The sequence below is a fragment of the Macrosteles quadrilineatus genome, unplaced genomic scaffold (assembly GCF_028750875.1).
Source record: "Macrosteles quadrilineatus isolate MER2022 unplaced genomic scaffold, UCM_ALF_1.0 Scaffold_9__3_contigs__length_116548681, whole genome shotgun sequence".
NCBI classification, from domain to species: domain Eukaryota; kingdom Metazoa; phylum Arthropoda; class Insecta; order Hemiptera; family Cicadellidae; genus Macrosteles; species Macrosteles quadrilineatus.
Genome location: NW_026542602.1, coordinates 997,257 through 1,023,293, shown reverse-complemented (window position 1 = coordinate 1,023,293; position 26,037 = coordinate 997,257).

Sequence of the window (26,037 nt, the reverse complement as noted above, 5' to 3'; positions counted from 1 at the left end):
CAGGTCAAATTTGGTTTTGCTATATTCTTAGTAATATCTTTACATTAGGTTGCTCCATCAGACTTAGATTCATAAAACAAGTGTATTTTGTTAGGTGAAATACGGGATTGCTATGATTATCGTCATCATATCCTCTACTGTGGCTTTATTGGATAAAGAATCATTCACGAAGTGTAATTGAGGTGTTGTGTGGCATGTACATAAAGAAGTAATATTACTTATTTATGGGTACAGCAATATATTATAATTGCGTTGGATGACTAAATTGATACGCTCAAACATGTTGTTCGTCTGGAACATGATTCGTGTTGCTACAGTATCATTGTTATGATTAGCTACAGTGGTTATCAAATTAATGCCAGATATTTCCATGCCAGTTTTTTGCTGTACTTTAACGTGTTGACATTTTCAACTTTTTATGTTTCTACTGGTACTTCAGTGTAACTATGTTAGGTGAGATAATCTTAAAGATTACGCGACGATCGTATTTCTTTCTTTTAATGTTAACTTATTTTATCACTAACTCCAAAGTGTTTCTGCCAAACAGTTTTCACTTTTTTTGTGTAAACATATTTAAATCGACATTTTCAAAAACGATAAACTTCAAATTTTTATCGTTTTTTTTACGTAAGACTCCTAAACATTTCCTCTTGAGTCTCCAGACATGCGTCCCGCCTCCACTAATGTAGTCGGCTGTCACCGCCAGACCATCCATCAATCCATAGGCTCCAGCATCCATCTATGTCTGTCTGTCCTCTCATTCATACAGCTGCACAGAAGTCATTCACTAACTGACCTACATCAAGGAAATCCTTCTGACCTATCAATCAGGCCGTTAAAATATGCGATTGATTCAACTTTTGAGAATGTTTTAACGTTTTAACATTTGTGAAGTATCGTTAGGTCCAAGTCACATAGGCAATGTATTGACTTCGGTGATGAGATGGGATAGGTCTAGAAACAGCAATGTCTGGATTACAGTTCAAGATTTAACCAATGAGCTACCGTTCTCCGTAAAATAGTTTTTAATCAATTGGTTTAGTTGTGACCACTGTAATATGGTTATGAATTCATTGCTTGACTATAAAAATATGTGTTAAAAGCGTACTCAGCTAAGTGGTTAGCCAAACAAGAACATTTAAGCTTGATTCAAAAATAATATAAATTAAGACTATGATTGCTTTCAGAATGGTAATAATCAGCTGATTATGTGGTAGCTGCATGCTTAATGCTTATCAATGAGTTGCTGTTGTTGCTGATCTCTTATCAGGTTAGGTTAGGTTCAATTTATCAATTAGGTTAGGTTTAACTAGTAGGCCTAAATATTTCCACTGACATAGTTATACAAATCAATTAACATGTCTCTGATGAGCTTTAAGGAGAACGTTAAATAAATAGGAAACTATTGTAAACTGTGTAGGAATTGTGAAATTTATGAAACAGAAGTCGAAGTTTTACACGTCCTTTGCACGATCACCACGTAAAATTTGACCATATCTAGGTAGAGACGTCAATACTTGCTGGGACGCCAAGACAGAAATTTTCAGAAATTTCTAAAACAACAGAATGAACTTGGAATCGTCCGTTGGCGTCCAAGAAGTCTTCCCACGTCCACAATTGAATGGCTGTCTAGGACAGTGTAATGTAATGACAGCTCGCATCTGTTTAGGCAAATTAAAGTCAGATTAATCAGAGTAGGCGGTAACGAGGGTCACGTGACCGAGAATTAGCCAATCAGAGAGCAGCTTCAAGGCTGGCTGACTTTATGCTGATCTGGCATGAAGTGATACGATCAGCTGGAAGACCATTGTTGTCCTGATGTTTTGGTAATTCGACATTGTTTGGACTGACTTTAATTACGATTTAATTTGTCTCTGCGTTAATGGCGGTAATTTGGATGGAACAAGAGGGTAATTTTTGGCTTGCTGCTCGGGTATGAATGCCGATTTGGGGGTTAGTATGAAAGTGGACAAAATAATGGTCTTAGGTTAGCTCATAAGTTTGTGAAATTTTAGATCCCTTAATGGTGTTTTAAGCTGTGTTTACACCGGATTTTGCTACAAAATGTTGGAAACATATAACAACTAGGGACGTAGAAAATGTTTGAAACATATTGTTGCGAATTACGGTACTGTACAAACACGGCTTTAAAGAAATATTGTATGCACATAATGTCAACTTTTGTTGAAAATATGCTGTAGACTTCGGTGTAAACGCATCTGTATATTATTGAACTTTATCCTGTAAGTAGATTTCCCTATTGATTGTAAAATCTGAATTTTGTTTATACGTGGTTAATTTTCGATTTGGGTGTAGGTTAATAAACTGACACATTCCCCTTGTGTTTTTTTGCACTGTGCAATTTATTATTTTGATATTATACCGGAGAAAAATCGTTGTTTATAGCAATATCGTTTTGTTTGATCAAAACAGGAAAGAATGCTTGATCCATGCTTAAACAGACTGTGAAAGTAATGATTTCTGAATATTCGAACTCTTTTGAATTATTCAATTAAATTTATTGATATAACATTTACATTCAGTTACATCTTAAGCACATTGATAGCGTCGATCTTTTATTCAACAGAATGCCAATCTTCTATGTTAAAATAATGACAAGATCATCAACTCATTTATAAGAGAGATACAAAATATAAGTTAAAGAAAATGAAACACTTCACAACGCACGGAAATACCAACATCGTTTTTATCAGTTTTAACTAATTCGGCATCTAACCCTAACAAACAAGTACTGTATTAGGAACTGATAGGTTTTGGGAATGAAGTTAGAAAATTCGAATTTCCCTGTCATAGATTCTTTTTTCAATTATTTTCCTACTTTATACTCATGTTCACAAAGCCAAAAACAGTTTAACTTAAATAAATAATTAAAGCTGGGTTGAAAATGTATATGCAAACACTCTACACGTCTGTTAATCCACGAACAAAACCAACGGCAATGAAGAGTGCATACAATCGTATTAACTTGTTGATCAGCATATCAATTTTAATTGACTTCGATTTCACTTCTACAATTGAAATAGAAATGCAAATCAACGATAGATTTATATCAGTCGAAGGAGGTGAACGTAGCATTGCATTATTGCCAGACCGAGGTGGCATTAAGTGAGCTAATTGAGACCAATTAGCATGAGGTAATTAGCTAATTAGGTGATTAGTGTTGCGTCTAGGTCGTGGGCTGGAACACGCTGCGCTCGTGAATGTGTGTGTTTGTTTATTGTAGTGTATTTTATTCGTGGACTTTCACCATGGATTGTAGTGTGTGTTTTTAGTGGCGTGTGCTTGTTTATTGTATAGTAGTTGCGTGTATTAATACAATTTTATTATTCGGTAAGGTTGTAGGTCTATCCTATGATATTGAACTTTATCCTGCACGAATGACTCTTTTTTCTTCTAAATGTTTTCTCATGGCCTAACTCAGATTTGATAGTGTCTAAAAGGAAGAAATTGCACGAAGATAAATCTCGTAAGAAATATATAAGTGTCCGTTAATAGTTTTAAGGATATTTACAGATCTTTGCAATTCCTTAAAGTTCTATATACGCTATAAATGTGGCAAATATAAATAGGTAGTTAAAAAAATATTGTGACTGTGACTATTGTCTGGTTTTAGGGGGTTTCTTCCACGCAATGTACTGTACTAATCATTCTCCAGTTTAAAAGTTATTTGTTTACCAAGTAAAATCGTGACATCTTTATCAGTTCGTGTGTAATTGTTGATTAGTTTAGGGAAGGCTAGGTTATATTCCGCTTATTAAAGTAGGCTGCACAATTTGTTCTAACCATTATTGTAATGAAACATTTACAAGTGAACTTATAAACGAAAAATACCGGGGCCGAAAAAACCCTCCAAACATACATAGACGTGTATTAGGTCATTGAAGGCAGGTTTGACTAAAAGGAAAGATCGAGTAATGTAAATATAGGCTACTAACATCGTTATAAAAAAATTAACAGATGAACGTATAGGTAATTTGAAGAATTGCGACGAAGACCAAGACCTAGAAGCATAGCATGTCTATCCATACTTTACCCAGGTTCTGACCCGTGGCTGTAGAGGTGAGATCCAACACCGTCAGCTGGTAACTAACCACTCATCATCAGGTCACAAGGCGAGAGTTATGAGAACAGCTGTTGTTAACCTTTTCAGATATTCCACGATCCTAGTGACCGTGGATACATGAGGTCTATTTGTGCTGTCCTGTGGGCGTTGTTTTAGATAATGAACCTTTAAAGTCTCTGAAACTTTAGTTGATAGTTGCTTGGGAGATTTGCATCTTGGTGCAACTTAGATATCATGATTACATTGGTAAAACGTCAGAAAGCGCTCTCGTGCTTGTATACCTACCATGAGTCAAACAATCTTATCTGCTTGTTGGTATGCAACCATTTTAACGTGCTAGAGGCCAATTTTGGTATATGCACGGATAGGTGGTTACCAACAATTGATGGTTGGCATTTTGTAAGGAACCCTATACAATTTTCAAGTACTTCTTATATTCAACCAGGTGAATAAAAGTAAATAATGCTGTGTTATAGTATTTTTAATATCCAGTGAAATATTGGCTTCTGATAACCTTAAGAAACTGAAGACGTGTTCATATTGGTAATGATAATGGGTTTAGTTAGGGGTTCTGGGCGAATAGGGTTGAACACTAAAACTGTTAGCTAAGTCACATTCAAGGCAAAACGGTATGAACCTACTTTCAACATTCCAAATGAATATAATGTCTGCAAGGCACGTAGAACTGCCCCAATATTGGATAACTTGCTTAATAAAAATACTTCATTGTTTTTTTCATGTAAAGATTATTCAGCTTACAGATGAAATTGAGTTACAGTACTCTAAACTACCCTGGATAATAACTCAAATTACAATATGATAACTTAATATGATTACATGGCTAAAATATACGCCACAGAAAAAAATGGAGTGTATTTGATTCATCCCATGGTAAGCAACAATAATAGCAAGACTACTCTAAGTACAGGGTGTGTCCATACCTTATATTACCTTCATTAGACTAGTTGGATTATAAAAATAGTAATGACACCTAGAACCACTCTATGATCCGGCTTGAAAGCGCATGACCAAATATAGACAAGTCCTTCATAATTGTTCACTAATTGAGTTATAAGGAAGAGTTACTACTGATTCGTTATGAGTTACGTTATTGCTATTTCACGACCACAGTGTCAGCTGTTATAAACATGAACGTGACTGTTGTTGCTCCTTATTTGTACATTATGACGTCATTAATGCACTTGTATCGGTGATCAATGCTGCAATAACGACGACGACAAGGACGGTAACCATGGTAATGAGATCACGATTGTGGTGGCCGTGGATATCGAGTATTGTTGTGATAATCATAATTGAGTGAAGGTGGCTGCGACTGTGTGGTCTTTGACAAATTATGAAGATATCTTTTCACATACGAACAGGATGTCTGTGCTCTGTAATAAAGTTTAGTATACTATAAGACAGGGTGGATATGTAAGTTGAGATGTTATTTTGGGGTTATGGTGAGCACGATTTAATATAATGGACTTAAATTTTCTAAATGTAGTTATGAACATAGTCATCGTGTAGACCTGTCTGGTTATGTACTTTAATGTTGCCTCGGGATGTGCTTTCTGGACTTCCTAAGTCATTAGGTGAAGTTGCTATTAATTGGTATCAACAACACACAAGAAAAACCATCACACTAACCACCTAATACATAATTGAATATTTTGGTTGGTTTACAATGACATATATTTGCTTACATTTTGATTATGACTTTAATTAGTTTTACCTCGGAACCAATTTTTCAGCAACGAAATATGTCGGTGATTCGATTCGTTCTCAGTCTATTTTTATTGAAAACTACAATTTTAAACAGGTAAAGGACCTTAAATGTTATCAATAGTTGAAGGTACAGCACACTTTGTACTTACAATACAATGTTTCTTCAAACCACGAAACCCTAAAAAACCAAATGGATACGAAAAGCGTAAGCACCTCCTAGCAATTAGATTTCGACTTGAGTTCGAAGCCAGCAGGTTTAAAGATCTAGAGATCCTAGCAAGTCAAGTATTATCGGAGTGCAAAGAATGTTAATGAACTGCGATTTGACCTTTGACTTCTGCTGGAGCTGGCTGCTGTCGGTGATCGCAGATAATAACACAGCACAACACTGTAGCTGGGCGAGGCTACAATCTAGAGAATAACACCTGTATCGAGGCTTACACTACATAAACTTGTAATGTATTGCGTATGTATATTGAAATAAGATTCAAGGTGAAATTTGGACACAGTTTGCCCTAAGAAAACCATTTAGGTCATCTGCACAACTGGAAACAGGATTGACAAGTAAATAATAAAGTGAAATGGTAGACTTCTCATCCTTGAAATGTTGAATCTCGTTTTCGTATGCTCATGTTGGTGACACTGATTGCTAGTGTCGACGAGATTTTGTTTCTATTATTTTGAGGGCTAATTTCATGATTTTTGCTTTACTGTTTGGTTATATAGCTAGGGGACGCGTTATTGTTTATGGTTAGTTAGTTTTATTTGATTAAACGAGGTTTGGGTTTTGGTTTTACAGACATCGCCAACAATAAACACATATAAAAACTGAATAAAGACTTTACTATTGTTATGATAAGTCTTCGTGAACTTTTCAAAGTCAACAATGATACAATATACAGTACATATATGCCTTTTTTAAATGCGATCTCCCTCAAGTTGTTGTCAAAGACCACACAGTCGCAGCCACCTTCACTCAATTATGATTATCACAACAATACTCGATATCCACGGCCACCACAATCGTGATCTCATTACCATGGTTACCGTCCTTGTCGTCGTCGTTATTGCAGCATTGATCACCGATACAAGTGCATTAATGACGTCATAATGTACAAATAAGGAGCAACAACAGTCACGTTCATGTTTATAACAGCTGACACTGTGGTCGTGAAATAGCAATAACGTAACTCATAACGAATCAGTAGTAACTCTTTCTTATAACTCAATTAGTGAATAATTATGAAGGACTTGTCTATATTTGGTCATGCGCTTTCAAGCCGGATCATAGAGTGGTTTCTAGGTGTCATTACTATTTTTATAATACAACTAGTCTAATGAAGGTAATATAAGGTATGGACACACCCTGTACTTAGTTTCACTGTTATTGTTGGGTGAAATTAAATAGATGCTAACATGTAATCATAATATCGTTTAGGAGCCTTTTCTAAATTTAGTTATTAGCCACGATGGTAGAAAGAGCTACAATTAGGTTGTAGGATAGGCCTATTGTAAAAGATATTGTAAATTTATAAATATTGTGTTTATAAAACATACAATTTTTGAATTCATACAATATTATAATATTGAAATAGCTATTTTTATCCAAGAGAATTATATTTTCTGCTTGATGAGTGGATCTACAGCTGAATGTGGATTCTGAACCACTGGGATATAGAACTACTTAGCCAAAATGATTTAATGATAATGAATAATGATGATAATGATAATAATGATGAATTGGAGCTATTAAGTCTGATCCTCTTGGAATCATCCTTTTTTACCAGCTTCATCGCATAACTATGTGATAGATACATAGACACCATCGAAATGTTTGCACTATTATGATTGCGAAATTGCAATAAAACCCACGCCATGTTTTCATAGAATTTACCTACAGCGTAATTAAACTACATAATGAAGAAAAATATCCAACGCCAAATCCTTGGACCATGTAAAAATGCTTTTAAGTATCTCAACAGTTTTGGTACGATAAATAAAACCAGGAGTGCTTGTGCAAATAATTAAAATAAATTTTAATAAGTGCCTTGTTTAAGAAAATTAATAATAAAGAAGAGTCTGCGTAATGGGAGAACCAAGGTCGGCATAAAGGGTGCGGTGGTGCCTCGAGATAGTTATTTTAAATGTAACCCAACAGAATGGAACTCTCTGAGTTTATTACCTAGTTCTATATCTTGTTTCCTTCTTGGAAATCGGCTGTACGTGACAATGAGACAAATCTGTGGCAATATTATACATCACGGGCAGTCGAGCTGCAGTCCGTGACAAGTTGCCTTCAAAGGAAGTGTTCTTGTGACGGATAGAAGTGCTTCTAGGCCGCTTAAGGAAGTGCTCAAGAAGGAAGTGCTAGGTCAGACTAGCAGCTGTTGGAAGATTGGCCAAAAATATATAAATAACATGTGTATTCAGGGGTTTTAGGCTCCTGGGGCACGGAGACGACACTGTACTTCGGTGTTGAGCCTACGTATTATTGTGACGAGGGCAGTATAAGAATTTTTTTTTATACACTTTGCTATTTTTATTTAATGATGAACTTATGATAAGTAGAGAATATGTATTCAAATCAGGTTAAATGCTGTCAATAGATGTCACTGGTGCAAATCGAAATTGGGGAAGAGTGAACTCCGATCAAAATACAAAACGAATATACAGTCACTGTAAAGTTACTTCTTTACCTGTCTATATTTAAGACACTAATGAAACACTTTCAGAAGAAGTTAGTATGGTGTACAACATTTTTGAGAAAAATGTATCGAACCATTGACTATATCGATCATAATTAGAAGACTGGAGATAGAGAATACTGATTGTCTAGGTCGAGTTGTTATAGTGTTCGCATTCAAATCTGAAGATTGCTGGGTTGGTTCCAAGCGAGATTTCCAAACTCATATGCCATTTGTTATTGGGCTATTGATTATGCTATCTAACAAAAAGGTCGATATCAGATAGTAACAAGATAGAAGGAGTGTTCTTCTACTAAAAAAGATTAAAAATATCAAAAGCGAAAATGTAAAAAAATAATATATATACCACTATCCCAAGCAAGAGAGAGTTTTGAACACCGTACAGAAGATAAGCTTTTGAATTGATCCTGAGGAAAGTATTTCTATGGTCCAAACTGGCTGTCCTTGATCATTGGGCTTTTAATAATGGTCCTGGATGAAGAAACAGCTGATCTTAGACAGTAACAACGCTACACACATCTCACTCTATTCTACACTCATTATGAGTGTAGAATAGAGTGAGATGTGTGTATGTTACTCAGCTGTGCGTCACAAAATAGTGATGTTGTATCCCGAGTGTAACTGTCCGAAGCAGAAGGAAGAAGGGAACCGAAGAACTAACGAATGCGACGCGGACCGCACCTAACTAAGCACATCGTGTAGAAATGTACGTGTAGTTATGTTGGCCAGCTGGGTGCGGTATGTGGAAACTGCGGAATGGCGTCCAACCACTTGTAGCACCTGGCGTTGTGCAGATTAATTAGCTTGTTAAAGTGGCACAAGTTTGTGTAACATGAAATTCAGAAGTATAATGTTTCAAATGTTTGATATTGAGGAACATACTGTAGTAATTTTACTCCTCTCAACAGAGTTCACTAAAATAATTTCCGGTCGACTCATGACATCTAGACTGGTCCATAGTTTTGTAGGTTTGTGTTTTGCATGAACCCATGAGCTCGAAGGGTCAGAGATAATTATCTTTCACGATGACACACTCCACAAAACTAATTATTTTAATTCAAGAAGCATTACATTTCCTGGTATAGGAGCCATACTCGTGTTTTAGATATCCGTATCCTCAATAAATAATTGACATCCTTTAGGTCAAGGTTATTTGGTCAAGAGGATATTTGGGGAAGATCCGGGTTCTGAACACCCCCAGGTAGAGAGTCCGGGCCCTTGTGCTTAATATTTTTATATTTGTATGACTATAAAAGAGAATTTCAAGCATCTTACCAACTAAATCACAATGATATGAACTTTGTTTTTAGTTTGGAGTTTCGGTTATTTTTAAGATTGTCGGGCAAATTCCCATTTTCCCTCTGTGCCCTGAACATATCTCGCAACTGAGTAAAACAATATTTCATCTTCCTTAAAAACACACATAGACTACTATTCAACAGCATAAACCTTTTACTACTAGGTAAGGCAAAAGCTTTCAAGGAAAAAGAAGCATTACCTGTCTGCACTGGACACAGTTCTAGTGCAGTCAGTTCGGGGAGAGATCGGTCAGGCTTCCTTTACAGGCGATGCTCGACACCTCGTATGTCTTCGTGTGATCGACAATATGGCTGGCATTGTCTAGAGTCAAGTATCAGAGGCACAGATAGATCAGGAGAAAAAGTCTACAAGTGTGTTCGGAGTGCAGCCAATCCGTCCTGCCGTGACTGAGGTGTCAGCGTCACGCGGCCAGCATTGGAGAGTGTAGGAGTTTTGCCAACGGGTATCAGGTAGAAAGGGTCCCCATCCGCGAATTCCTCATACTGCGGAGTTTTGCCAACGGTTGGGGGTTGGCGCAAGAGGGGGATGGAAGAGAGAGAGATTACACGTGACCGTGAGGGTGGCTTCCGCTAGGGGTGGACAAACCAGGCAGGATGCTGACTGTGTTCAAAGGAATGCAGTTATGCACCTCTGACTGAGAAAAGAAATGTATTGAATTTTTGAGCCAGGAAGCACTCTTGACACACTGTTTCTTGTAGAAAGGACGTGTGATTGTTAAGTGTATCCGCCTTTTCCGTAAAATGAAAACGTACATATTCCGTAATAACATCTTCCAGGATACGCTATTTAAAATATGTATATGTTTTAATATTTACATACATTTAACTGGGGATTTAAATAGTTAGATTCAGAAAACTAATGTAATAGATGGTACAACTGTACCATCGTATAGCATGTATCGTAGCATGTATAGTAGCTGCTGTACTAATTTTGACCTTGGCCGCATTGCGTAAAATGGTACTTTCCTGTTAAAGGGAACATTCATTATTATCGATGATTTCTTTCCGATACATCGATATTCTATTTTTGATCCGATAATGAACGAGATGTCAGCTGACAACTACGATAAGTAAATATTGTTCAGTATCAACAAACAATTTACAAATCTATATATTAATTTGAAACTGTTTTTCTTTGTGACAGCTAATTTGAGAGAACGGCTGGGCGTAGAAACTCGGTAGGGGTCTCTAAAGAAAGGTCTTAGTCTGTAGATGAGCCATCAAAAGAGAAACAAGGTAAATTCCCTTGGGGCTCTGCCCCAGAGGCCTTTAAAGTCCCCTCTTTAGATTTGTTTACATCACGACCATATGCATACATTTACACTACTTTTGAATGAAACAGCTGTTAATATTTAAATTGTGATTTACTAAATTTGTCAAAATGAAGTATTTGCAATGGGTTTTGATTATTTCTATGTAGAAAACACTAAAAAACAAAGTCAGCTTTTGAAAAAAGATAAGATATTTACAAAAAATTTTAATTATATCTAACTGTTGTGTACATCTTTAGTATTTCTATAATCTTTGAGTTGACTCTTATAAAGTCATCGGAAATTATTTTAAAATATTATATTGAAATGAAAATGTTCTAAACTAACCTTACCTAACCAACCAAACTTGCTGTAAAATTTCCAAATTCCGTTTCATATTACTCACATGCCTTTTCTGTTATCAAACGACATTTTAAATGATACAGCAAACCCAGCAAGTTTGGTTAGTTATATTATGTTAGTTTAAAACAGTTTTACTTATTTATGTTTTGCCTAAACAAGATCAGATGACAATTTGTAATTTAAATGTGTTTAAAGATATTAAAACAGAAGGTATGGATCGTAAAGGAAAACAAAATTATCGATATATCGAAAGAAATCAGATCGATAATAATGAATGTTCCCTTTAACAGGAAAGTACCCGTAAGATATTTTAAAATAAACATTTAACAGTGGCCACATTAATTAATTATTTTGCATTAGCAAAATACAGTTAATAAATGCGGTTAATAGTAAATACGGTTGGTTTACATAACCGTAACAGAATGCAATCATTTAACGTTGAATGCAAACTTCATTAGTGACGTTTTTTTATATTTTCTAAGTCACGTGCGAGACAACTGCTAACTTCAGTAGATAGAGGTTTCCAGATTGTTTATAACTGTTAATTGTTATGTGTGTATATTATACAGGGTGTATAAAAACTCCCTGGAAAAATGTTGTCCACTTGTATTTTATGTTAATAAAAAACATATTTAAAAACATGGGTCTAAAATGGCTACTTTTCTGCATGTCGGTTTGTTTGTTATTTTTATTTAATTCCACTTAACTTTTAAACTATTATTGGAATCAACTTTAAAGTCGATCAATGTATGAATACTAACAGGATCTTACTTTTTGTTGACTACCACATGTATACGTTCAAGCAATTCAAAATGGCAGTCATTGAGAAATTTAAAATCGGAAACAGCATAGTTTTACAAAACATCAACTCTTTACCCTTGTAATATTTGTTTAACTTACACAGTATATGTTCCGTACCTATTTATAATTCTTAATTTTTAATACCAACAAATATTTAATAGTACATTTCTTATAAGCAGCATTGTTGTAACCATCTATCTTCTATATATTAATACATAGGCAAGCATGTTTCTTTAAAACCTTTTTTCTTAGCTCGTGTGCATCGCAGAGAAAATCTACTCATACTGTTAGAAAGATATTTTCCTGTAGATGTGCAGAATGCCTTTAAAGATTCAAATAGACTAAAAAATAAACACGAAAAATGAATTTGAAATAAAAAAAAATTAACATGGGCTTTATGGGTTGCCATGCTAACGGCTTTTGCAAACTTACAGTTTGGGGTGAAAAATAGAGAAGTCTGTTCAGTGCAATTGGATTTTTTAGCTAGAAGTGGTTAAGCTGTGGTGGAATATTTTTGAAGATGAACCTTTTTAGTGCGATCATGTGTTCATACGTGTCAAATTTTGAGGTTAAATCAAAACAAACAAACTGGCATACATAATACTCAATTGCCAATCGTTAAATGTACTTACTTTACTTTAATAAAATCACTTGGTCATTAGAGAATATTTACAGTGAAATAAAAACGTGATTCCTAATACCAAATCAACTTATGAATAAATTGTTATTTAATTATGGTCTTCAAATTAAGTGATGGTTGATTTAAAAAGTAAATAATTTAACATGAGCAAATATTAAGCAAATATTAAGCAAATATTATTGTTTCGTTTGGCTACCTTTTAAGGGTTTCAAGTTAGGGATCAACAGAATTATATACACTCGAGATGACGAGATAAGCCTTTATACTTTTAATACTTTTCAATGAAATTATAGCCTAACGTTTTGAGCTTTGACACAGTTAAATTATAATTAACAGCTAAATTGTATTGCTAATAATTCACTTATGGATTCTGATAAGTTTACCAGGTATCAAACAGTGAAACGTTATACGATAGGCCGAGGTATAGCAAGATTTGAGTTTGGTTTATAAAACACAGGACCCTAAACAAACAATGAATCTATTCTAATGAATCATACAATGACATAGGTAATACTAAATTAATTAATTTGATCTTAAATGAACATTATTTCGTAAGTAATACAACTTTGTCCCTAATTGACAACATGCCAGTTGGTTTGTTTTGATTTAACCTTAAAATTGACATGTGAACATTTAACACATGATCACACTCCCTACAGCCAAAAAGGTTCATCTTCAAAGATATTCCAACGTACCTCAACCGTTTCTAGCTAAAAAATCTAACTGTAGGCCTACATATTTTTGATCGAGTTTCGACCACTGGACGACCTCTAGAATGGTTTATTTCGTTACTAGTGTCGAAAATGGAGTTTTCCTGGTTTTCCTATAATTGGCCTATTTTCTGTAAAAAAGTGAACATCAGTGATTTTTACCGTGTACGCGAATTTATCTGGACATTGCGTCAATTCGTTTCCGTACTTTAAGAAAGAAAATATTGTTACAAGATTTGAATTTGAATGATTAACGATTGATTGAATTTGACTCTCAAAGATCGCAAAATCGGCGTCGTCAGAAGACATCAAAGCAACATTTCATCATTCATCATCCTCCAGATCGCACTACAATCCTCCTACACTCATCCGCCATTCTTATTCTGGTTTAAATACCAACAATTAGAAGTCCCTTTCTCAAATAATAATATAGTGAAAAAAACTCAATAAATTTTGGTACAGTACAAGTTATAACACATAAGTTGTATTATAAACTTTGCAATTCGCTAAGTACGAAGGTTTTTGTGACGCAACGGCGGTAATATTTATTTGCAAACATATTTTTAAGTAATATTTAATTCTTAATTACTAACAGATAATTATTTTATCAATAAAAATAATTCAGCAGTACAAACTTATTAAATATGATTTCTTTTAGGCCTAATTCTCTAAGTTTTCGCTATTTTGATAGGATTTCTGCTACGAGGACCTTCTAAGTGGGATTTGTAAGCGAATATTGGATAAATCTCAACTAAACGAAGCCATATATATATTTTTATTTCATTTGATTTGATACACAAAATGTTATCAATATATGGGAAAACGCGAGATATAACTGCAAGCCTTAAATAATTATATAAATAATAAAAGCGTTATCTCAGCATGAAAACAGGATTTTAGACACAGCTCTTGTCAAATATAGCAACGTCTTAGAGCTAATTTATTTGTTTAAGTGAACTTAATGGTGCAAATATAAATTGAATTATTTTTATTATTTAAGGCGAAGAGTTTAAGAATATTTTTGGTGCATCTAATAAATAAGACGCTTAAAGACACGTGTATACTACTATGCTTGAGTATGCTACTATAAAGTTGAAAATTACTGTATAAGAAAACATTAATTTACAAGGATAAATACTCAACTCATTAGGGGACATATGTACGTTTTCCTGTTATGAGAAAGATGGATGCTCTTTAATAATCACTCGAAGAATCGATGTGTCATGAGTGCTCCTGGCTCAAAAATCTTATACATTTCCTCCCAATGCGACTGCATTCCTATGAACGCAGTGATCACCCTGGTCGTCAACCCCAAGCGTAGACAACCCTGACAATCGCTCTCTCTCCCTCCCTCACACTCTCTTTCTCCCGCCCCCACCGTTGGCAAATCTCCGCACCAAGAGGTGGCCGACGGCATCCCCCCATCTACCTGACACCCGTTGGCAAAACTCCGGTTCCCAGCATTGGAATTGTCGGCTTAAGAGACAAGGATCTGGAGCTCGGAAAGGATTTTGAAGTATATTTGAAAGTTCACACTGGTGATACAAAACACAACACATAGGTTCTACCTAATGACACCACTGTCACCATCTTAATAGTTTCAGAATACAAATGAGTTTTTGAACGAACAATCACTGACGTACGTAGCCCACGTTCAAAATTTGAGGTTTAAAAACAAAACAGGAGTTTAAATTTAAATTTTTACTTGACATGGCTTGGTTCATTTCTTCTTGAGTTTACATTGGTGTTACTCAAATCCTGGTCAATACAAAACAATGCAATGATAAAAACGTTTTTAGCTTATTTAGCGCTTTGAAACGTCAAGACAGTTTAAATGTGCTTTGTAAACTCAGAATCAAACGTGTGCCTACTAAAGATACCAAGTAGCGAGTCCTTAAAATTCCATTCAAATTCAATGTTGACTTTATGCTACACAATCTTGTTAAACACAACAAAGCAATGATCGAAGAATAAACAATTATTTGTCCATCGATGTAGGCTATAAAAATTTGTATCTCTGCAGTCAGACTAACACTTGTACTTTCATTACGGTACCTTGCAATGAAAACATCAGTCTTAAATATTCAGGTATTAAAGGAAAACTAGTTAACAATTATCTTACAATTTCTTTGGTTTCAGAGTGGGAACTTCCACTATCACGGCTACGTCAGCATGGCGTGTATGCTATCAGCTCTCAGCAAGGTGTCCTCTGGTATTTACTGAGGTCCAGGGTCGGAGGTCAACTGTTCATTAACATTCCCTCACTATCGACTTGTATTGAATCCGATAGGTTTAATAGCAATTGCGATGCGAACATGAACAAATAATTGACAGTAATTGGTTGTAAAGTGAATGTCTACTCTAGCCATGCAGAAGAGGTTAGCATAGGACGTTTGTTGAGGAAACTATTTTATGGAAGTTTTTAGTGAATGAGGTTTTCCCAATGAGTCTTATTCACTTTGAGGAATATCTCCTATTAATTTTTTCTTATCGAATGAGAATAGGTACAACTGGGTGGATTAGTTCTAACCTAACAATAAATAGTTGGCTACCGTGTATTCATATTCCTTAAGCACTCAAAGTACAGTGAGTGCTGTCTCAGTGAAATAATCAAAAGAAGGGAAACTAAAATATATGTAGATAGTCGTGACGAGTGACACCTTTGAAACTGACTGACTCCTTTCTTAATGTTTCTTCAAGATAACTTCTATAACACTTTCTATAAAAGACCTAATCCACTTCTATGATAAACTATCAAACTTACATATTTAGGTTCAGTGAATGCACGTAGATGAACTTAAGGCAATTTTAGTTTCAGGATGGGAATGCAGGAATTTTGTTAAATAAAAAATTGTACCTATAGTTTGACCCTAGCTTGAATTCACAATTTAAAATCTTTGGACAAGGCAACATCTTTAAGATATTTCAGTAAAATTACAAGTTCGGCATTATCCTTTGGATAATCCCATTAGTACTCATGTTGATAATGAAGTATAAAAGATAGTGAATCTTCTGGCGAAAAAAATTTCATTAGATTCAAAGCTTTTTTTATCATTTCAAGAAAATGTTACTTAAGTTAGTATCCGATTACGTTTTAAGTCAATGGTTTTAGGGTCTTCTGACTTACATATTAATTTAACAACTTTAAAACTATTATCATCTGGCGTTGTAACCAAAAAGGAAAGGGTATGCTCTAAATGTTACCCAAAAAGAAAATAGTCAACTTAACAATCAAGCGTTACAACACAGTAAACATGAGAAGTATGTTTGTGCCCAAAGGCAATATACTCGATCCTTAGTATACTATCACTATGTTGAGAACACTGGATTTCGTCAATATTTTGATCTATTTGGCCTATTAAAACGCTGTTTTCAATTGCCTGTGACAATGAACAATTCCACTTGCAGTTTATAGTTTGGTGACTCCAGCAAGCTTCGTCGTCCTCTGGAGTCTGGAGAGTTCCTGGAACGTCAGTACAAGACTGGAGTGTGTGAGTGTGTGAGTGAGACAGATGATACATCACGTCTCTTGACCTGAGAGTTCGAGGAAAAGTGCTGCCATTTTCAGCTTGTTTCTATAAATGAAACCCATTGAGTTTTAATTGAACAAGTAGACTTATAGAACGCTATTGTAAAAGGTTTCATTCGCCAAGTGCTTCAATTTGGTCAGGTTTGAGTGCAGTGATGTTGCTTGTTTCTCCCAGTTGTAGGTTAGATTGTAGGAACTTGCGTTTCAATCTCTAGTTTTTAGAACCAGAGGAACATAATCAAACAAAACACATTAAAATACTGACTTATGGATTTGTCACTCTGTAGACAATATTATGAAAAAGTATAACTATTTCCAACCGGTAAGTGTAACGTTTACATCTACAACAGTTCATCGAGGAGTTCCAATTACACAAATAATCGAACTAAATTAACTGTAGTAACTAAGAGAAGAGAGTGGTAAGAATATGATCTAGTGTTTTGGAAACATAGGCCCTATGTCAACAAGAAATTCAAAATGTTTTTAGTTAAAAACTGGACCCAGCTGTCCTTGATCATCCGGATTTTGACAAACGGTCCTAGATAAGAAACAGCTGATCTTGGTCGGTAAAAAAGCTACACAGATTATCTCACTCAATTCATTCATTCATTAATTACCAGCTTAAAATATACGCGTCAAAGCAAGAGATCCGAAAGGACTAAATTAAGGTATCAGAAATATTGTTGAATGAAATCAGTTTATGCCAAACATTAAATTAAAAACTACTTGATCGCCAGCATGATGGATGCAAGGACAAAACGCACAAATACATTGAGTTCCAAAAGTTGTTTTTAGCCCTAAAACAACACAATTTCTGCAAGAATATATATTTCTTTGTTATGTCTAAGTGGAGAAATAACTCACTGCCTACTTGATCGCGCTACTTGCCGATGCTGACAACCAAACGACATGAGATACCACTTCAGAGGCGATGTAGAAGCTACTACACGTTACAACTACTTGTATGTAGCAAGTGGGTGCTTGTATGTACTGGGGTTTATGTATCCTGCACACACACACACGTACTGCCCACATACATGCATCGGTTTCTACAGTTTACCAGTAATTGTAGTGCTCATACGGGCGCTAATCGCTCGGCAGCTGTCTCTTTGTTTCTTAGCCACTCATTTACTCATTATTCACTTCGTAATTTTTTGTGGTCTTAAAAATTGGTGGTTAAATATTTTTCCCCTTCTTTAGGTTGCCATACGGTTTGCTAAAGCTGTCCAAGTGTCTCGAACGGAGTAAACAGTAAATCGTCACAGGACCCCAACCCTCTTACCACCAAAATACCCCCGCCGCAGCAAACCTGTCGTCTAAGCGAATTTCCATTTGGCTGAATTGATTTTCAATTCATCTATTTAAATAACATTAGGTTTAACGAGTACCTAGGTTTGCTGCTACAAGGAATCTAATAAAGTGTGTGTTTTAAGTAAAATAATTATTGCTTAGTATAAAATGAATATATTTGCCAAGTTTGATCAAAAGATATCCATAAACAAGCAAACTACAACATTATACAATATTCTCCATAAGAATAACATGGGAATTTTAAATTTACCATTTTTTTATTTTTCTCCGTAACCAATAACCGTACAAAAACACTTTGATATACTGAATTGTTTTTTTTTGTTAAGCTCTTTAAGAAGGTTTGGAGAAAAATTGGGAAATTTTGTGTTTTGAGGCTCAAAAGTGAGAAAAACCAATTTTTACCCCATAAAACCCCCCATAAAACCCTGTTCCCATGGTCCGATCATGCTGGATCGCGAACTCATTCAAGTTTATCCCGCCTTACACCTTCAAACCAAATTTCATCAAAATCGGACAAAAATTACTCAAGTTATTGTGTTCACGGACACATATATATATATATATATATATATATATATATATATATATGTATATGTATATACATATATAAAAATTTGAACGAATGGTGTTTTTGGCCTCTGAGGACATCAAAATGAAAAAGTAAATCGGTCCCGGGCCTAAGTCTTACCATGAGACCTACGGTAATAGCTACTTCCCTATAGGGAAATTCGCTAAAAGAACAACGGCCAACCTTATGTGTGTAGATTGTAAAGATCACATATTTGATTCAGTTTAGTAAAAAAATGTTCATGTTTTAAGAAAGTTAGTACATGAAATGTGCATTTTGAAACTAGATAATTTCGTCGTGGAACAACGTTATTACTTGTCCTGCATAGTATCACTGGCTGACCACTTTTACTTTTACTAGACTGTCATACAGGGTGTCCATAAAAAACGTTTCAGGACTTTGGGAAATGGATCCCCATACTAGAAGGAAGAAAAAAGTTAATGGGAAGGTATGTCCGAAAATGCATATTTACCCAGATATCCGCCATTTTGTTTTTTATACAAAAATATTTTTATCTGTGAAGTTTTTTATTCGATGATAATGAAACTTGGTAAACATGTTACCATACACAAGACCTATTATAGAAAAAATAATAAAGTTTTTCCGATTGTAAATTTCAAAATGGCGGCCGTTTGAATTTTTCTAACTTAAATAACTCGAAAACGGCTAATTCTATGAAAAAATGTCTAGAATACTTTTTTTTAGCATTTTTAATTGCCTATCAAACAATACCAAGATCAAAAAGATCGGACAAAAGATAACTGAAATATTACGTTTTTTCTGTAAAAATAAGGCAAAGTTAGTCGGGGAACCCCTAATTTTTGCCTTATTTTTACAGAAAAAACGTAATATTTCAGTTATCTTTTGTCCGATCTTTTTGATCTTGGTATTGTTTGATAGGCAATTAAAAATGCTAAAAAAAGTATTTTTGACATTTTTCATAGAATTAGCCGTTTTCGAGTTATTTAAGTTAGAAAAATTCAAACGGCCGCCATTTTGAAATTTACAATCGGAAAAACTTTATTATTTTTTCTATAATAGGTCTTGTGTATGGTAACATGTTTACCAAGTTTCATTATCATCGAATAAAAAACTTCACAGATAAAAATATTTTTGTATAAAAAACAAAATGGCGGATATCTGGGTAAATATGCATTTTCGGACATACCTTCCCATTAACTTTTTTCTTCCTTCTAGTATGGGGATCCATTTCCCAAAGTCCTGAAACGTTTTTTATGGACACCCTGTATATGTAACAATAATGAATTAATCAATGTCTGGCGTGACGATGAAGTTACCAACCTGTCCGGCTAGATAGCATCACTATCCTTCCAAAATTTGTACAGCGAATTACACTCCTTATGATTACATTTTCTATATTTTGAAGAATTCATGTTCAATTTCAATTTTATAACGGTGAAATCGAATCAGTACTCAATGCAAAAAAGTGTGAAACAAAAGTAATTCGCACCACAAAGTAGAGGGCGCCACCAGGGGTAGTATTCATTAGTACACACCCCTTGCCGCTTGAAACGCTGCTCAACTTGATCACTGAATAATTTTCAGGACTATGCGACATCTATTATATCTTAGTGTGCAATAATTATAATTATAATTATATCTTAGTGTGTAGTGTGTCCATAATTATATGCTGGAACTTTTCACTTATAAGAGACCCATTGCGCTCGACTTCCATTGCCATTGCCCTGTGCTTTATATTTAATAATATCAGGGTCTTAACGGGGAATGCTTATTCTATTAGCCCATATTCTCGAAATTCCTTAAAAAAAAACACACAAAAAACGGGCAATATTTTCAAACAATAGCATTCTTTTTCTTTTTACAACAATAGCAACAGCTGACCAGTGTTACAATTTAACTGCTCTTCGGAATTCTTCCATCTAACCTTGAGATATGCGTATCTCTGCAGCCAATTATGGTAAAATCACCTTCAAGTAATTAGAAATATTTTATGACGTCGTAAAAATACTTTAAGTACTTTTAAGGCTGTTTACTTTGAGTGGAATGCTTTGTTCTCACTTTAATCAGCTGATTCTAATATTCGACGTGCTAATGAGCTGACCATATGTTTTAAATTGACTTTGAAAATTGTCTGAAGTCTGACTTTTCTTTAGGTGTGTTTTATGTTTACACTTGAGTCCAATAATGTTGACTTAATGTTTCTGTTCTATCTTTGGGTAAATTATACGGTGCGATGTTTACTCATCAATACCGTAAACACGCAACAGTTGGTAAACAATTCGTTCGGCCTAGTTTAGTAATGGATGGCAAAGTATGACCGAAAATAAATAATATACATAGGAAATCATTCAATATATACTGCAGACGAAAACAGTCCTTATCTTTCTTTTAGCTACAATCAATAACGATGCTAAAACAGTTAAGAGGTTTCTTTGAATCTTGCCTATATTTAATCTGCGATTTCGTTTTGTGTATTTTGACATTTGTGTGAATACAGGTTTTTGATCGAGGTTAAGTGCTTTACAAAGCATTGTATGTACTGTTGTGAATTGTTGCTCTAGTTGTAAGATTACCAAATACCCCATATAGTATTTGTATTCGCTTAAATGCTAGTGTGACGAATTTTCAATTCCAAGAGAGTTATTTTTGTGAAGAGCCACTTTAGACCATAATGATGAAATTCTGTAAGTACTTTGCCAAACAAATTACACGCATCAAACAATGACGGAACCTAGAATCTCCAGTAACCATGGAGATCACCCCACTCAACCACACACACACACACACACATACGGGGTTTTACCGAATACTCGCAAACACCTAATTGTGGCATCTTTCAACCTGCGGCCACCAGTGGATGAAGGAAGGTGGTAGAAACATGTCTGCATCGATATTTTTAATGAACACTCCATTTTAACATCTAACATTCCAGTTTTTAAATTGTGGCACCATGCCACAAATCGGTATATATCAACAGTGTGTGGACAGGATGCCACTAATGAGTTGTAGTGCTTGAGCGGTGTGTGCGCCCCCCCTACTTCTCGCGTGCGCTGTTGCCAGTTCTCCGTTCTAGTTCCTTCATTCCGTTCTGTATTCATGTGGCTATGCCCTAGCCGCTGTAGCTCATTTCCCGCGCTCATGACGTCGTCTTTTATTAGTGTAAGGATTTTATATGAAGTTTTTTTCAAAGCTCCAATAATTTTTACAATTATTGGATTTAAAGTCAATGGACCAAATGAAATGTCGTGAGGATTACATAAAACTACATGCTATTTTGTTGATATTTTATGGTCACATTGTATGTATGGTTTACGAACTGAGATACTTGGAATAAAGGCCTTAATGTGCTGGGTAAATTATCAGTTTCATGGGAATATACAAGAAATCTATTCTATCTATATATTAATTACGTAAGCCGATTCTTTGCGTCAAAATTGTGGGCGACTGGGAAGTCGTAGAACGACGTGAGAGGGCTCAAATTAAAGTTCTTTATCCCGTGATGGCGGGAAAAATAGTGAAATTCCCAAAATCTATATAAATAAAATTAGAGTTTTGTCTGTACATTGCTCAGAATCATACATTTTTAGGTTATTTTTACGTTTTATACATTAAAGAGGCCAAAACAAGTCTCATCTAAATTTCTGTCTGTCTGTCTGTCTGTCTGTCTGTCTGTCTGACACACTCAAGATGGCATTTTACGCAATCTTCTCCAGGAAAACGAGAGTACCTATCAAGACCCAAGTCATTTTAATGTATTCACTGGATTGGCGAGAGTGTCTTTAGCCATTAAAATATGGTCTCACTACTTTGTAATTAAAATTACGGCCGTTCAAAAATGCAGTTTTGTGCGATTTTTGTCAAGTTTTCTTCCAATTTGTATCACATAATCATCTATGAAACAACGAACAGCTGTTCGGATCAAGATTATTTTTTTCTAGCTGTCACTGAAATGTTTACAAATGTTGTTTACAAACACCACAACCATTTCCGATCACGTTTTGAAGGCAAATCCCATCCAAGTGAGATTAAAAACGTTTTTATTACATAAAGGATTTAATTAATCGCAAGTGGAATAATATAGTGTAACCGTAAATTAAATAACTAGGCATCATCCAGGTCAGGAACCAGAAATATGTGTATAAAATTGTTTTGGAGTTTTGATAACCAGAAAGAAGACATTGAATCAAGATTGAATCAGTGTTGTATACGGCTGGGAAACTTACATTTACTAATGACCGTCGCCAATAGCTTAGAAACAATGTTCCACTCATTGACGGCTCTTCAATGGCGGTTGTGTAAAGTGTAAAGCAAAAAATTACAACTGCAGTGGGTGATTGTAACAGAGGTTTACGGATGATGCTGAACTCGATTTTCCAATGTGTCACTTTCTGTTCCTACCATTGACTATATAAAGTCAATAGTTCCTACTCACCGTGTGATGCAATCGCTGGACCATACAACCAATAGGCCCATAGCCCTTCTCTTGGGTACGTGTGGTACGTATGCTTACCCAATTATTTATAACAACCCTTTCGACAACGATCCTTGATACCGGTACTTTTCCATAGAATACACGGCCTACCTAGGTACTTAAGAAATAAAATTATAAACGTCCAAAAACCCAACGTTGTGTGATTTTTGTCACATTTCCTTATAATGTTAATATACCAGCAACCATTGTTTAGAGAATACGTAATCTATTAAATAACAGAAAGTTATGTTGTATAATGTTTTTTTTTTTTCAAACTGACACCGATAAGTTTACATTAAGAGTTGTGTAGACAAATAAAGCAATTAATGGGAAATAACTTTGATTGCCGATAACTTTTTACGAGAAAATCCAAAACCAAGAGATCAATAACCTTGATTAACGCATATACTTGGTCGACTGTACTACAGTTCTTAACTGTAAACGTTGGTTTTTGGTACGGTACTGGTTCTTTTCCTTTTAACCTTTAGTAGCAGCAAGAATAATTTTTACGTACCAACACATCACAGTAATTTACAAATTAGTTATCGTTGGTGTTGCACCTTATTTATTACAGGCGTAGGCCTATTCAATTTAATTGATGTCTTAACTGTATAATTTTTGCTTTTTCTGTCTGGATTCCAAAATGTTATGCTAAGAAAACTATAACGCATTTTAGTAAAACATTTATTCAGCAAACCATCATGAATTGTTCAAACACTTTGAACGTTGTTTATGTATCAATAGTTCGTGGCCTATTTTGGTAATTTTTATTACAAATTACCAATTTAAATCGTCTATAGTAGGCCTACTGTACTTCATTTCATATAGCAAACCGATTCAGATAGCATTTCAACAGAATTTCGAGTCATCTCCGGTCCAAGCAAATATAAATTGTTATGATCAAATTTTATGGCATTAACAAAGATTTCAAGTACTAATTTTATATGTACCTTTTTATGCTTAAAGCGTAGCAGATTCCCTAATTAAGTTCGGTATTTTTGTGTGTATGTATGATGGTAACGCATTAATGTCCTTGTTTCTCAATGTTTCACGGAAAGGACAAGAGCGCCTTGATAATGAAAATGTCAACCCGAATAAAGTGTTAAATTAAGAGGTTGAGGTAGTACCTTAAATACTTTTAACCATTATGTTATAGTCCTTTAAATTCTGAACAAAATTGTACAAATCCCATTTCCGTATATTTACTCTCACCGCTTACACATGATAAAGGTTTTTTGACAAACTTATGGGAGAAAGTATGTGTCAGAATGCTGATACCGTTTATTTAGTCATTGGATATAACATATGGACCAACAAGATCCGGGTGACATTTAATTGCGAAGCATTAATTTTGGCTTGAAACTGTCAGATACTGTATTTGCGAAGGAATCGTTTTGTCAGCATATCTGAAAGTATGCAAACCAACTGCTGTGCTTTATATAAGAAGGTTTTAACTGACTATGATAAGATCCCCGTGCGTAGAACGGGCGCACAGCTAGTCTTAACACAAAATTAGATATAACGTACAATGTTCTCCATAAGAATAGCATTAGAGGCATTTACTGCTGATTTTTGTTTACTTTAATCCAGCTGATCGTGATTTTATCATTAGCAAGTAAGCTTACATTTGGATTACTCATTTGCCAGTCAATTCTGCAATGTAATGTATACTATATAAAACCAACTATATAAAGGGATAACGTTACCTTTAATAATCAAGACTTTTTAGTTATGTCAAAGTTGAAATAAATTGTTTTCAAGATTAAAAGAAGATCTTCTTTGTTTTTATTTCAAAACATATGTAAACGATTTATTCCATTTTTTTTTTTAATTTACGAACATTTATATTTGAGATTTATTGTAGTGTTTAATCAATATTTTGTATGAAGTGGAATAACCTCAACGGTTACTCTTAGAAAACAATTTGGGAATAGAGATGAAGTAGGTTCGTACAGCTATTTAAACGAACCAAAAATATTTATGTCGTGATTAGTTTCGATAACTGGGTAATGGAACCCTAACTAGCCGCAAAATAGTTAGTAATTAGACGTTGACTAGGCCCTTTTTTGGTAGAATATGTAAATCAATTGCACCTTTAGGAGGATTAACACCACATACTTACAGTAGGCTAATAGTGGTTTTTTAACGTTGATCACAAACAAATTTAGGTCCAAGTTCTGTCAATGGGATGCCTTTACTTAAGAATAATTTTGTTAAACCTTTACAAAATTAGCATAGACTTAGAAATAATAACTGGGTAGGGTATCTCAACACACCATTTTTTGCCTTTTCTTATTTGACGAAGACAATTTCCAATACTGTATTTCAATCGGGGAAGCCTTGTTATCAGCATTAACAAAAAACCAAAGCTACCTTAATAAACCAATATTTATTCATAAACATGTTTGCTGCCTTTAGCAGTTAAACCTCTGGAATCATTCAAATTCTTTATTGAACATAACGTTATCAACAAAAGCAAACAAAGACAAACAACAAACTGTTTTGTTTTTTTGCACAAAAGATATGTTGTAGTGGGATATCTAGGCCTATCCTGACATATAGATAATTTGATTCTG